Source organism: Scyliorhinus torazame, chromosome 5, assembly GCF_047496885.1.
Source record: "Scyliorhinus torazame isolate Kashiwa2021f chromosome 5, sScyTor2.1, whole genome shotgun sequence".
Classification (NCBI taxonomy): domain Eukaryota; kingdom Metazoa; phylum Chordata; class Chondrichthyes; order Carcharhiniformes; family Scyliorhinidae; genus Scyliorhinus; species Scyliorhinus torazame.
Window position 1 is genome coordinate 139,208,676 of NC_092711.1, and position 10,716 is coordinate 139,219,391.

At 45.0% G+C, this 10,716-nt stretch overlaps 1 protein-coding gene across 1 annotated transcript in view; it reads right to left on the bottom strand.

Annotated features, from left to right (window-relative positions):
• Positions 1-10,030, bottom strand: part of LOC140421893 (uncharacterized) — a 60,195-nt gene extending 50,165 nt beyond the window's left edge. The window contains exons 1-2 of the mRNA XM_072506861.1: positions 9,899-10,030; positions 4,184-7,423 (exon numbers count right to left, since the gene is read on the bottom strand). The gene's annotated coding sequence lies outside the window, so the exon portion shown is untranslated. The remainder of the gene's footprint in view (positions 1-4,183; positions 7,424-9,898) is intronic.
• Between the last annotated feature and the right edge of the window lie 686 nt (positions 10,031-10,716).

The following is a 10,716-nucleotide window of genomic DNA, read 5'->3' on the forward strand; positions in this document are numbered from 1 at the left end:
GCCCACACCTCCCGATCCTCTCTGGCTGCCATTTTGTCCTCCCGGACCTTCTCGACCTTCTTCCCCGGGGTCGCGCGTCTGCCAGCTCCGCTCCTGGTCCTCTCCATCCACCTGCGGGGTGGGGGGGCTCTCCCACGTCTGTTCCCACGCCGGTCCCTCCTGTTAACTGCCGCCGCTGCTCCTTTTAGCGGCCTGAAACACCGATCCCGGCGGGAGCTGCCGTTCGTGTGACCTAGCAGGTCATGGCCGATACCAGAAGTCTCCGTTCTCTTGTTCTTTTTCAACCATCTGATCAAAAATCGTTTCTGATATTTGCACTTCAACTTCATCTTCACTCTTTGATTTCTCCTCGTCTTAACTGTCACTTTGCGACCTTGTTACTACACAATCCGGAAAAATCCCAGGTTAGTCATCCTTCAACACTTCAGTTGTCTAATTTTCCACTGGCTTATCAACCACAGTAGGCATCATTCCCTCCTGTGATCCAGCTATATCATTACCCAAGATAAACCGTATTTCTGGACAAGATAGTTTCTCTATTACTCTTACTACCACTTCACCACTCTTCACTGGACTTTCCAACCGTACCTTATATAATGGAACACTACTCCTCTCACCCTGAATTCCACATATTACCACCTTTTCTGGCAATATTCTTCCCAAACTACATAACTCCTCATCTCTTACCATTAAAGATTCACTAGCTCCCCTATCTCTTAAAATTGTGACTTATTTACCTACTCCTCCTGATACACGAGTAAACTTTACTCACACAAGTAAATTCTTTAACGACATCTGGCACCTTCTTTTCAATCACTTCTTGATCAGGCTGTACAATCTTTTGTACCTCCTTCGCTTCACTTGGGCTTTCCTTTACTACTTTAACAAACCCCGCTGTTTTATCCTGCTTTACCTCATCAGCCTTCCCAGTGCTCTTCTTCAACCACCAACACTGTGACTTTACATGGCCTAGTTTATTACAGTGAAAACATTTGACACTTTTCATTTCTTTACCACCCTCCTGGATTTCTTTTTTAATCTGAGGTACACTCTCCTTATTATCTCCCATCAGATCACCTTTGCTTTACCACTTGAGTATTTCTCATGTCCCCAGTTTCTATCCCTCACCGGCTGAAACTATGTCGGAAACCAAGCTTTGATTTATGAACTAATTCATAATCATCTGCCATTTCTGCTGCTAATCTCGCAGTTTTAACCCTCTGCTCTTCCACATGAGTTCTCACTACATCAGGAATTGAATTTTTAAACTCCTCCAAAAGTATAATTTCTCTGAGAGCTTCATACGTTTGGTCTATTTTCAAAGCCCTGGTCCACCTACCAAAATTACTCTGTTTGAGCCTTTCAAACTCCACGTATGTTTGACCAAATTCTTTCCTTAGATTTCTAAACCTTAGTCTGTAGGCCTCAGGCACTAGCTCATATGCACTTAAGATGGATTTTTTTCACCTCATACGTCCTAGATACCCCCTCCTGTAGTGATGCAAACACTTCACTAGCCCTACCTATCAGTTGTATTTGAATAAGGAATACCCACATGTCCTGTGGCCATTTCATTTGTTTAGCTAACTTCTCAAATGAAATGAAAAAGGCTTCTACCTCTTTCTCGTCAAACCTTGGCAATGCTTGGACATATTTAAATAGATCCCCACCAAGCCTTTGACTATGACGCTCTTTCTCACTATCCTCATCACTATCATCCACCTGTACATTTCCCTTTATGTCTGCCAATTTTAACTGACTGTCATGTTTCATGGCCATTTTCTGAAGTTCAAACTCTCTCTCTTTATCTTTTTCCCTGATCTGTATCTCCCTTTCACTTTGTTCTGCTCGAGCTATTCTTTCTTTTCTCCTTTCTCTCTCTCTTTCTTTTTCCTCTCTCTCTCTCTTTCGTATTCAAGCTGCTTTAATTCTTTCTCATGTTCCATTTGTTTAATTTGTAACTGAATTTTTGCCATTTCCAATGAGTCAAACTGTATCTCAGGCAATTTAAAATGCTTAGCCACCGCCATAATTACCTCATCTTTTCGCATTTTGTCAGGTAATGTTAACTGCAATGTTTTTTGCCAAATCTAAGTCTGCTTTTAGCCCCTGTCCATAAGGTACTGCGTGTGATCGTCTCCACCCCAAAAAACTTCAGAGCCTCAGAAAGAGCCATTGTCCACAACACACTCCCCACTTAAACTGGAATACCACACCTGAAAAGCAACCACAATATGCTCACCCCTCACTGTCTTTAAGTTTACTAAGCCAATCCAATAGATAGACTTTTATCCCCCTCGAGCCCCCAATTTGTTATGGGCCAGGGTTTAGAGAACCCCAAAGTGTATCATGGAGTTCAACTTACTCACAAGTTTTACTAGATTGTGGTATGGGGAGCTCACGGCCCACTCTACAGGTGTGGCACAGCAGAAATGGAAAAGTATTTTTTAAAGCAAAGTTTATTCTATGAACTCAAGTTAACCTTTTTAAAACATAGTGAACATCTTAGCAACCATTAATTCAAATACAACCCCCAAAGAATACAACGCCAACTAATCCTAAATAAATTCCCAAACAACATCCAGAAGACAAAAGACCCTTTTAACACTGAGATCAGGTTTAAATTCACTATTGAGAGCAGTTATCCCTTCGAAATCACCCAAATGACACACTTTAGCTTGTACAGAGATCCATGGACATCTGCGAGCTTCCACTGCAGCTCTTCTCCCTGAAAACGAAACTAAATCCTCACTCACTGCAGCCTGCTCAAAAACGAATGTAAAGCAGACAGACAGCCCACTCTCTGACATCACTGCAGTAATAAACACCCATTTCTTAAAGGTACACCCACTACAGTTATTCTATAAAAAACACCCATTTTCTCACATGACAACTGTTTATTTAAAACAAAAGGAAATTGGAAATCCGGCACTAAAAATTAACACAATAATTTAGAACTACTTGTGCTGTAACCTCAGTTCAACTTTTTAACTTCACCCCCTTATATGTAACAATATCTTTAAACTGCATTCTTTCCTGTTCCCCGGACCATCCTGAAAGTATGTGAAAACTCTCCAGAATTCACTTTAATTCTCCTCAGTATCCCAGCTATTCCCCAAGCTCCAAGATTTTATGGGGATCCTTCCATTAGCTTTCGACTGAACAACCCTCCAACTTTCCTTTGAGACCTCAAAATTGTTGACTCCTCAGTCGAAGTGTGAGCTTCACTCCCTTCCTCCTGAGGGATTTAAACATTAGGAACACCCCTGGTTCCTCATGTACCTCTAGGTTCCTGCTCCCACAACTGGTTCCCAGCTCCTGGGTCCCACAGCTGGTTCACAGCTCCTGGGTCCCACAGCTGGTTCACAGCTCCTGGGTCCCACAGCTGGTTCACAGCTCCTGGGTCCCACAGCTGGTTCACAGCTCCTGGGTCCCACAGCTGGTTCACAGCTCCTGGGTCCCACAGCTGGTTCACAGCTCCTGGGTCCCACAGCTGGTTCACAGCTCCTGGGTCCCACAGCTGGTTCACAGCTCCTGGGTCCCACAGCAGGTTCACAGCTCCTGGGTCCCACAGCTGGTTAACAGCTCCTGCTCCCACTGCTGGTTCACAGCTCCTGTTCCCACAGCTGGTTCACAGCTCCTGCTCCCACAGCTGGTTCACAGCTCCTGCTCCCACAGCTGACTGCTTCCAAGCTAACTGCAGACTGCCTGCTTTCTATGAGAAACACCCAGAATTCTGACCAAGGCCCCACCCTGAATCACTTTTCCCCACGGTAACACAGATTTGTTGGGTTGGCCAACAGATGTTCAAATTAATCGACTTTCTGCTTCAAAACCAAACCATTCGACCCTGAGGTCTGCACAAAGACAGGACAGTAATTGTCAGACCCGATGTCTCCGGGTCTCCAGCTAAAGGAGCCCAGCTGCCCTTTTACAGAACTTACCCTTCCAGCTTTGACTTCTTCAGTCAACATGGACCACACCTTGTGATTGCAAATTCCCGGAGGGTGTTTTTATCTGATCCAGAACCCAGGGTTTCCATTAATCTCACATTTTAAAAAATCCAATTCCCAAACTATGTTAAATTTCTAAAACATGAATTCCGAAAGTAGATATTATCAACATTTTCCCCAGGAAGAAATGAAAATTTATCACCCTCGTAATAACCCATTCGGAATATTACCAGTTACAACGTGCATCTTAACCACAGCCGTGATCTTGTTGAGTGGTGGAGCAGGCTCGAAGGGCCGAATGGCCGACTCCTACTCCGATGTTTCCCAGTGTTTAAATATCTGATAACCTGGAAAATCCATAATAATCCCTCCATTGTCCCCTTCACATTCACAAGTCTATCTTGCTGACAGCACGCTGCTGAATTCCATGTCCAGGAATCACCGTCCACTGAAGATGGAAACATTGCTGCTGCTGTGTTTTCTGAAAGTTTTCATCTTCCAATAATTATCGTCCAAAGTTCCTTCTGCGAGAGGAGAGTCCTCGTTGCTGCTCAGATGGGAGGTTTCAAGTTTGGTTTTGAAAACAGTCTGTTCAGAGTTCACCTTTTGAACTTTATTTTCTTCCATGTGTGTAGTTTCCCCATTGTTTCGATCCAAAGGGAATGTCCCGGTCAATCCCACATTTAAACTCTCTTCTTCTGGCTCAGTTGTAGGCGGAGCCTCATTTTCCAGTTCATTTCCCAGACTCCAACATTTTGGATTCTCTTTTGGAGCCAGCAAGTTCAAAATGGCTTCTTTTTACGTCAATGGTCAAACTCATCTTCAGCCAATTTTAAGAATGTCATTCAAATGTTTGATAATGTTCAGGAAAAAACAATTCTGATATTCCTGTTTGGAGCAAATGGGATCTTGGGCTTCAGAAATCGAGGGATTGAGAACAAAAGCAGGAAGGTTCTGCCGAACCTTTCTAAAGCTCTGGTTAGGTCACAACTAGAATATTGAGTCCAGTTCTGGATCCCTCCCAGACAGCACTGTGGGTGTTACCGGGGTGTCACCGACACCACACAGACTGCAGCAGTTCAAAAAGGTGCCTCACCCACAACCTAAAGTGGCAATTAGGGACGGACAACAAATGCTGGGGGGAGGTACACAGTGAGTGGTAATGACCTGGAACTCGCTGCCCGTGAGGATGGTGGAAGCAGACACCCTGAACAATTTCAGAATGAAATTTGGATGGGCACTTGAGGGAAATGGGACTGACCGGTTTGCTCCACAGAGAGCCAGCATGGGATCAATGGGCTGAATGGCCTCCTTCCCTTCCCGAATGGCCCTGTGGTCTGAAGAGAACAATTTCAGCTGCTCCGGTCTCTCCAACTAACTGAAGTCCCTCATCCTTGGTGCCGTTCTCGTAAATCTCCTCAGCCCCCTCACTGAGTCCAGCATAGAGAAACCCTCTGACCCTCCCACTTCACCAAGTGTCAGAATGGACATGGTTCAGTCCTGGGTGTGATTAACAGCAGCAATAACAGCAGAGCCCAACCCCTGTCACCACTTGTGAACTCGCTGGTAGCTGCGCAGGGTGGATAACAGGGAAAAACCTTCCCACACACACAGCAGATGAACGGCCAGATATTTACTGATTTATTGATTCACTGATTTATTGATTCACTGATTTATTGCTTTAATGATTTATTGGTGCCTTTAAGAATTGATGCAGTACATTTCTTAATTCAGTGCACAGACAGTGAATGGAATATCCACAAGGCTAATGTGGAAAGATAGTCATTGTTTCAGATAATAAATAAGAACTGCTAAGCTGGAATCTAACATTGTTTCATGGAAACTAGCATAAAAACCCCTTGTAAGTAATAAACCATTGTTCCTCAATACATTCTGGAATGAAAATGTATCACAGCCTGAGCAACAGCAAGGTTAATGCAAGCACCTTATTGTTGTCGGTGTGGTACACGTGGCGGGGGCATGTTGAAATTTAATTAATTTTATGGACCTTGATAAGTCTTAAGTAATGACCAATGCTTGGATAATGAATCATTTTCTAAGTGATAGACAGTTATTTGAATAAATCAGGAAGCTTCAGCTGAGAATTAGAAACCAATGAGAGTAAATGAGGGATTAGACCATTGATCAGGATTTTGTTAAGAATAAGGCTTCATGATTGAAGCTTTGTTCTGAACTTGTGCTTGAAGAAATTCTGAACCACCTATGGATTTTATAATATTTTCTTATGTTTTTGTTTAACTCCTTTAATATGTTTTGATGTATTATTGGATCTAAGTTTTGATTTAGTTTTTTTATTGAAGGGAATCAAGATGAATGATTAGCAAATAAAGTTGTATTTTTGGACTCCTCCAATCAACCAAGCCTGTGACTCTTATTTGAAGATAAAATCAGAGATCGTATCACAGCCTCTTCCCGATGTGAACCTGCTGGTGTTTGAGCAGGTAGGTTGACCGAGTGAATCCCTTCCCACACTCGGAGCAGGCGAACGGCTTCTCCTTACTGTGAATTCGTTGGTGTGTCAGCCGGGTGGATGAATCGCTGAATCTCTTCCCACACACAGAGCAGGTGAATGGCCTCTCCTTGGTGTGAACTCGCTGGTGTGTCACCAGCTTGGATGACTTGGAGAATCTCTCCCCACAGTCCGAGCAGGTGAACGGTCTCTCTCGGGTGTGGACTCGCTGGTGTACCCGCAGGTTGGATAACTCACTGAATCCCTTCCCACACTGGGAGCAGGTGAATGGCCTCTCCCCAGTGTGGACTCGTTGGTGTGTCTGCAGGTTGTACAACCGAGCGAATGCTGTCCCACACACAGAGCAGGTGAATGGCCTCTCCCCGGTGTGGACTCGCTGGTGTGTCTGCAGGTTGGACAACCGAGCGAATCCTGACCCACACACAGTGCAGGTGAATGGTCTCTCCCCAGTGTGGACCTGCTTGTGTCTTCGCAGGTTACAGAACCGAGTGAATCCCATCCCACACCGAGAGCAGGTGAACGGCCTCTCCTCAGTGTGAATGCGACGATGAGCTTCCAGTTGTGCTGGGGATCTGAATCCCTTCCCACAGTCCCCACATTTCCACGGTTTCTTCATGGTGCGGGTGTCCTTGTGTCTCTCCAGGTTCACCGCCCAGTTGAGGCCTCGTCCACACACAGAACACGTGTACGGTCTCTCCCACTGTGAATGGTGTGATGTGTTTTCAGGCTGTGTAACTGGTTAAAGCTCTTTCCACAGGCAGTGCTCTGGAACACTCTCACTCGGGTGTGTGTGTCTCGGTGCTTCTCCAGTCACACTAATGTTTAAAGCATTCTGAAGCAGACAGAACAGACAAACATTTATCCTTCTGGATTTAAAGACCGATGATATTCCAGTCCCGATGAATTGAGCGACGCAGTCGGATGTTGACGTGAAGTTTGCTTTGAGATTTCTGTCTGTCAATTCTCACCTTCTGAGATCCTGTAAAAGGAGTTTACAAAATCATCACTGTCAGTACAGGATAGAAATTCAGAACAGACAATTCTAGTTTCTGTGAACATTCGATCATCTCTCCTTCCCAAAAGTCATCCAACACTCAATCCACCCAATATACACCCTCCCAATTCTAGTTAAGGTACGATTTAATTTGAGCAACAGATCCATGGTCACTGTTTCAGGTCCTAGACAGAGAGACCTTAAAATCTTTGTCCAGGCTGCTTGTATTCTCCATTTGTATCTCTAGCAAAGTTGCCATAGTCCCAGGTGACCTTCCAATAAACAGCACAGAAAGAGACCCTTTGGCCCATTGCGTCCACATCGACCATCAAATACCTCAATATTCTAACCCCATTTTCCAGCACTTGGTCCATAGCCTTGTCTGCAATGGCATTTCAAGTCTTATCTAAATACTTCTCAAAGGTTGTGAGGATTCCCGCCTCTACCGCCCTTTCAGGCAGCGAGTTCCCGATTCCCACCAACCTCTGGGTGAAAAAGCTTTTCCTCACATCTCCTCTAAACCTCCTGCCCATTCCATTAAATCTATGCCCCTGGTTCCCTGGTTATTGACCCTCCACAAAGGGGAAAAGTACCTTCCTATCCACCCTATCTACGTCCCTCATAATGTTATACACCTCAATCAGGTCCCCTCTCAGCCTTCTCTGCTCCAGACAAAACAACCCCAACCTAACCAGTCTCTCCAAAGAATTTTGGAAAATGACCACCAATGGATCTACTTTTCTCAGGCCCACTTCCTTAAGTACTCTGGGATGAAGATTATCAGGCCCAGGAGATTTATCTGCCGTTAATCCCATTAATTTCCCCAAAACCATCTCTCTACTAATACCAATTTCCGTCAGCTCCTCACAAAATCTTGTGTTACTCAAAACGTCCGATACATTATTCCTTTACGCAGGCAGAAGCAAAGTACGAATTTAGTTCCTCGGCTATTTCTTCGTTCCCCATTGTGAATCCACCGTTTCTGACTGCAAGGGCCTACATTAGTTTTTATCAAACTTTTTGATTTACATACCTATAGAACTTTTACAGTCAGTTTTTATGTTCGCCGCTAGCTTACTTTCATATTGTATTTTCCCCTTCTCAACCAATCCCTGGGCCTGACTTTGCTGAATTTTAAACTGTTCCCAATCCTCATGGCTATTGCCTTTTCTTGCTAATTTGTATGCCTCTTCTTTGAATCTAATACTATCTCTAATTTCCATTTCAAGCCATGGTTTGGCCACAGCTCCCTTTGTACTCTTGCGTCAAATAGGGATAAACAACTTTTGGACTTTATCTCTTCATTCCTTGAATGCCTGCCATTGCCTGTCCACAGTCCTTTCTTTCGGTAATGTTTCCCAATCCATCATAGTCAACTCATCCCTCATACCCTCAGTTACCTTTATTGAGATTCAGGACCCTGCTCTCAGAATCAGCTACCTCACTATTTAGCTTGATAATGAATTCCAGCATATTATGGTCACTCATTCCCAAGGGTTCTTTCACAACTAGATTGCCAACTAATCCTTTCACATTGAACAACATCCAGTCTATGATGGCCTGTTCCCTTGTTGGTTCCTCAACACTGTGGTCCAGAAAACCATCCCATATCTACTCCAGAAACTCCTCCTCTATTGCACATGACTAATTTGACTCACCCAATCTGTATGCAGATTAAAGTCACCCATAATCACAGATGTTCCATTATCGCAGACATCTCAGATTTCCTGTCTAATGCTATTCCCAACGTTACCAATGCAGTTTGGTGATCTGTGCACCATCCGTCCGAATCGATTTTGCCCCTTGGTGTTTCTTAACTCGACCAATACTGTGGTTGACTCTTAAATGCCCTCTGAATTGGAGGAATAGGCAATAAATACTGACCAAACGAGCTACAACCGAATCCGATGACTGAATTTAAAAAAAAAAAATGTTTTTTAATTTAGTGTACGCAATTCATTTTTTCCAATTAAGGGGCAATTTGGCATGACCAATCCACCTCCCCTGCACATCTTTGGGTTGTGGGGGCGAAACCCACGCAGACACAGGGAGAATGTGCAAACTCCACACGGACAGTGACCCAGAGCCGGGATCGAACCTGGGACCTCGGCGCCGTGAGGCAGCAGTGCTAACCCACTGCGCCACCGTGCTGTCCCCTGAATGAATTTTTAAAGATTATTTTCCGGTCCCCTTAAATGTCAGCCACCTCCTGGGGAAACCAGCCCTTTAATTGTGAACATTAGGAAAGAAACCATCCTTTTAGCCAGACAAATAAATGTGTCAAGCTGAGGGAACAAAGGATGTCAATGTCTTTGAGAGAGAGAGACCTGGGCCAAGCTTTGCAGAGTCTGCACCCTCCCTGGATTCACTTCCTTTCCCTTCAGTTGCTGCAAGTGACCAATTGAAGGTGAGAATGAGAAAAGAAATGGAAAGGGGGAGAAAAGAAAGTGTTTTACTCACAGATGTTGGAGACAGGAGGAGGTTTCAGTCAGTCAAAATCGCCATTTTCAGACACAGGAAGTCCCCGCTCTGATGACCTGATGGAACAGCGTCCTTCCGGTCCTCCGATTTTCCCATTGGTCAATAGCGTAGCCGGAAGGTCAGGGGGCGGGCTCCATACCGCACATGCGCGGACCGGGCAAGTGGGGCGATCACTGAGCGCCTTCTCGCTCTGGCAGGAGCCGTCAGCCGGTTGCCTGGAAACGTCTCGATGAGGTGAACGGGGAACAATGGGTGGGGGCGGGGTCCGCGCCGGGCCCGCGCACTGGAACCCGGAAACGTCACCACGAGGTAAGGTGATTCCTATTGACTGATGCAGGCAGGGGTCCCTTGTGACGTCACAATGCGGAAGTTGGACCAAAACTTCTTGTGCAACATCTGGGAAGAAATCAATGTTTCCCCGTTTCCATTTCTTTTCCCATTCTGGGGAGACATTGGTGACTTGCAGCAACTGAAGGGAAATGAAGTGAATCCAGCCCAGTGATGTAGACACACATCTGTCTGGTAGCCTGCAAGAAAATTTTCAGGTCTGTGTGTCCAGGACAGGGAGCAGGGTGATTGACAGGCTGTCAATCAGCCTGAATCAGCACCTTCAGGAGAATTGGGAGGGTGAATATTAGATACAGCAGAGTGAGAATGGAGGGAGAGTGCGGGATGGAGACTTACAGCTTTTGGGGAATGAGAGGAAATAGTATTCCATAGGAACTAGAATTGTCTGTTCTGAATGTCTATTGTGGACTGACAGTGATAGCAGAAGGAGAGTATTTACAGACAGAAAT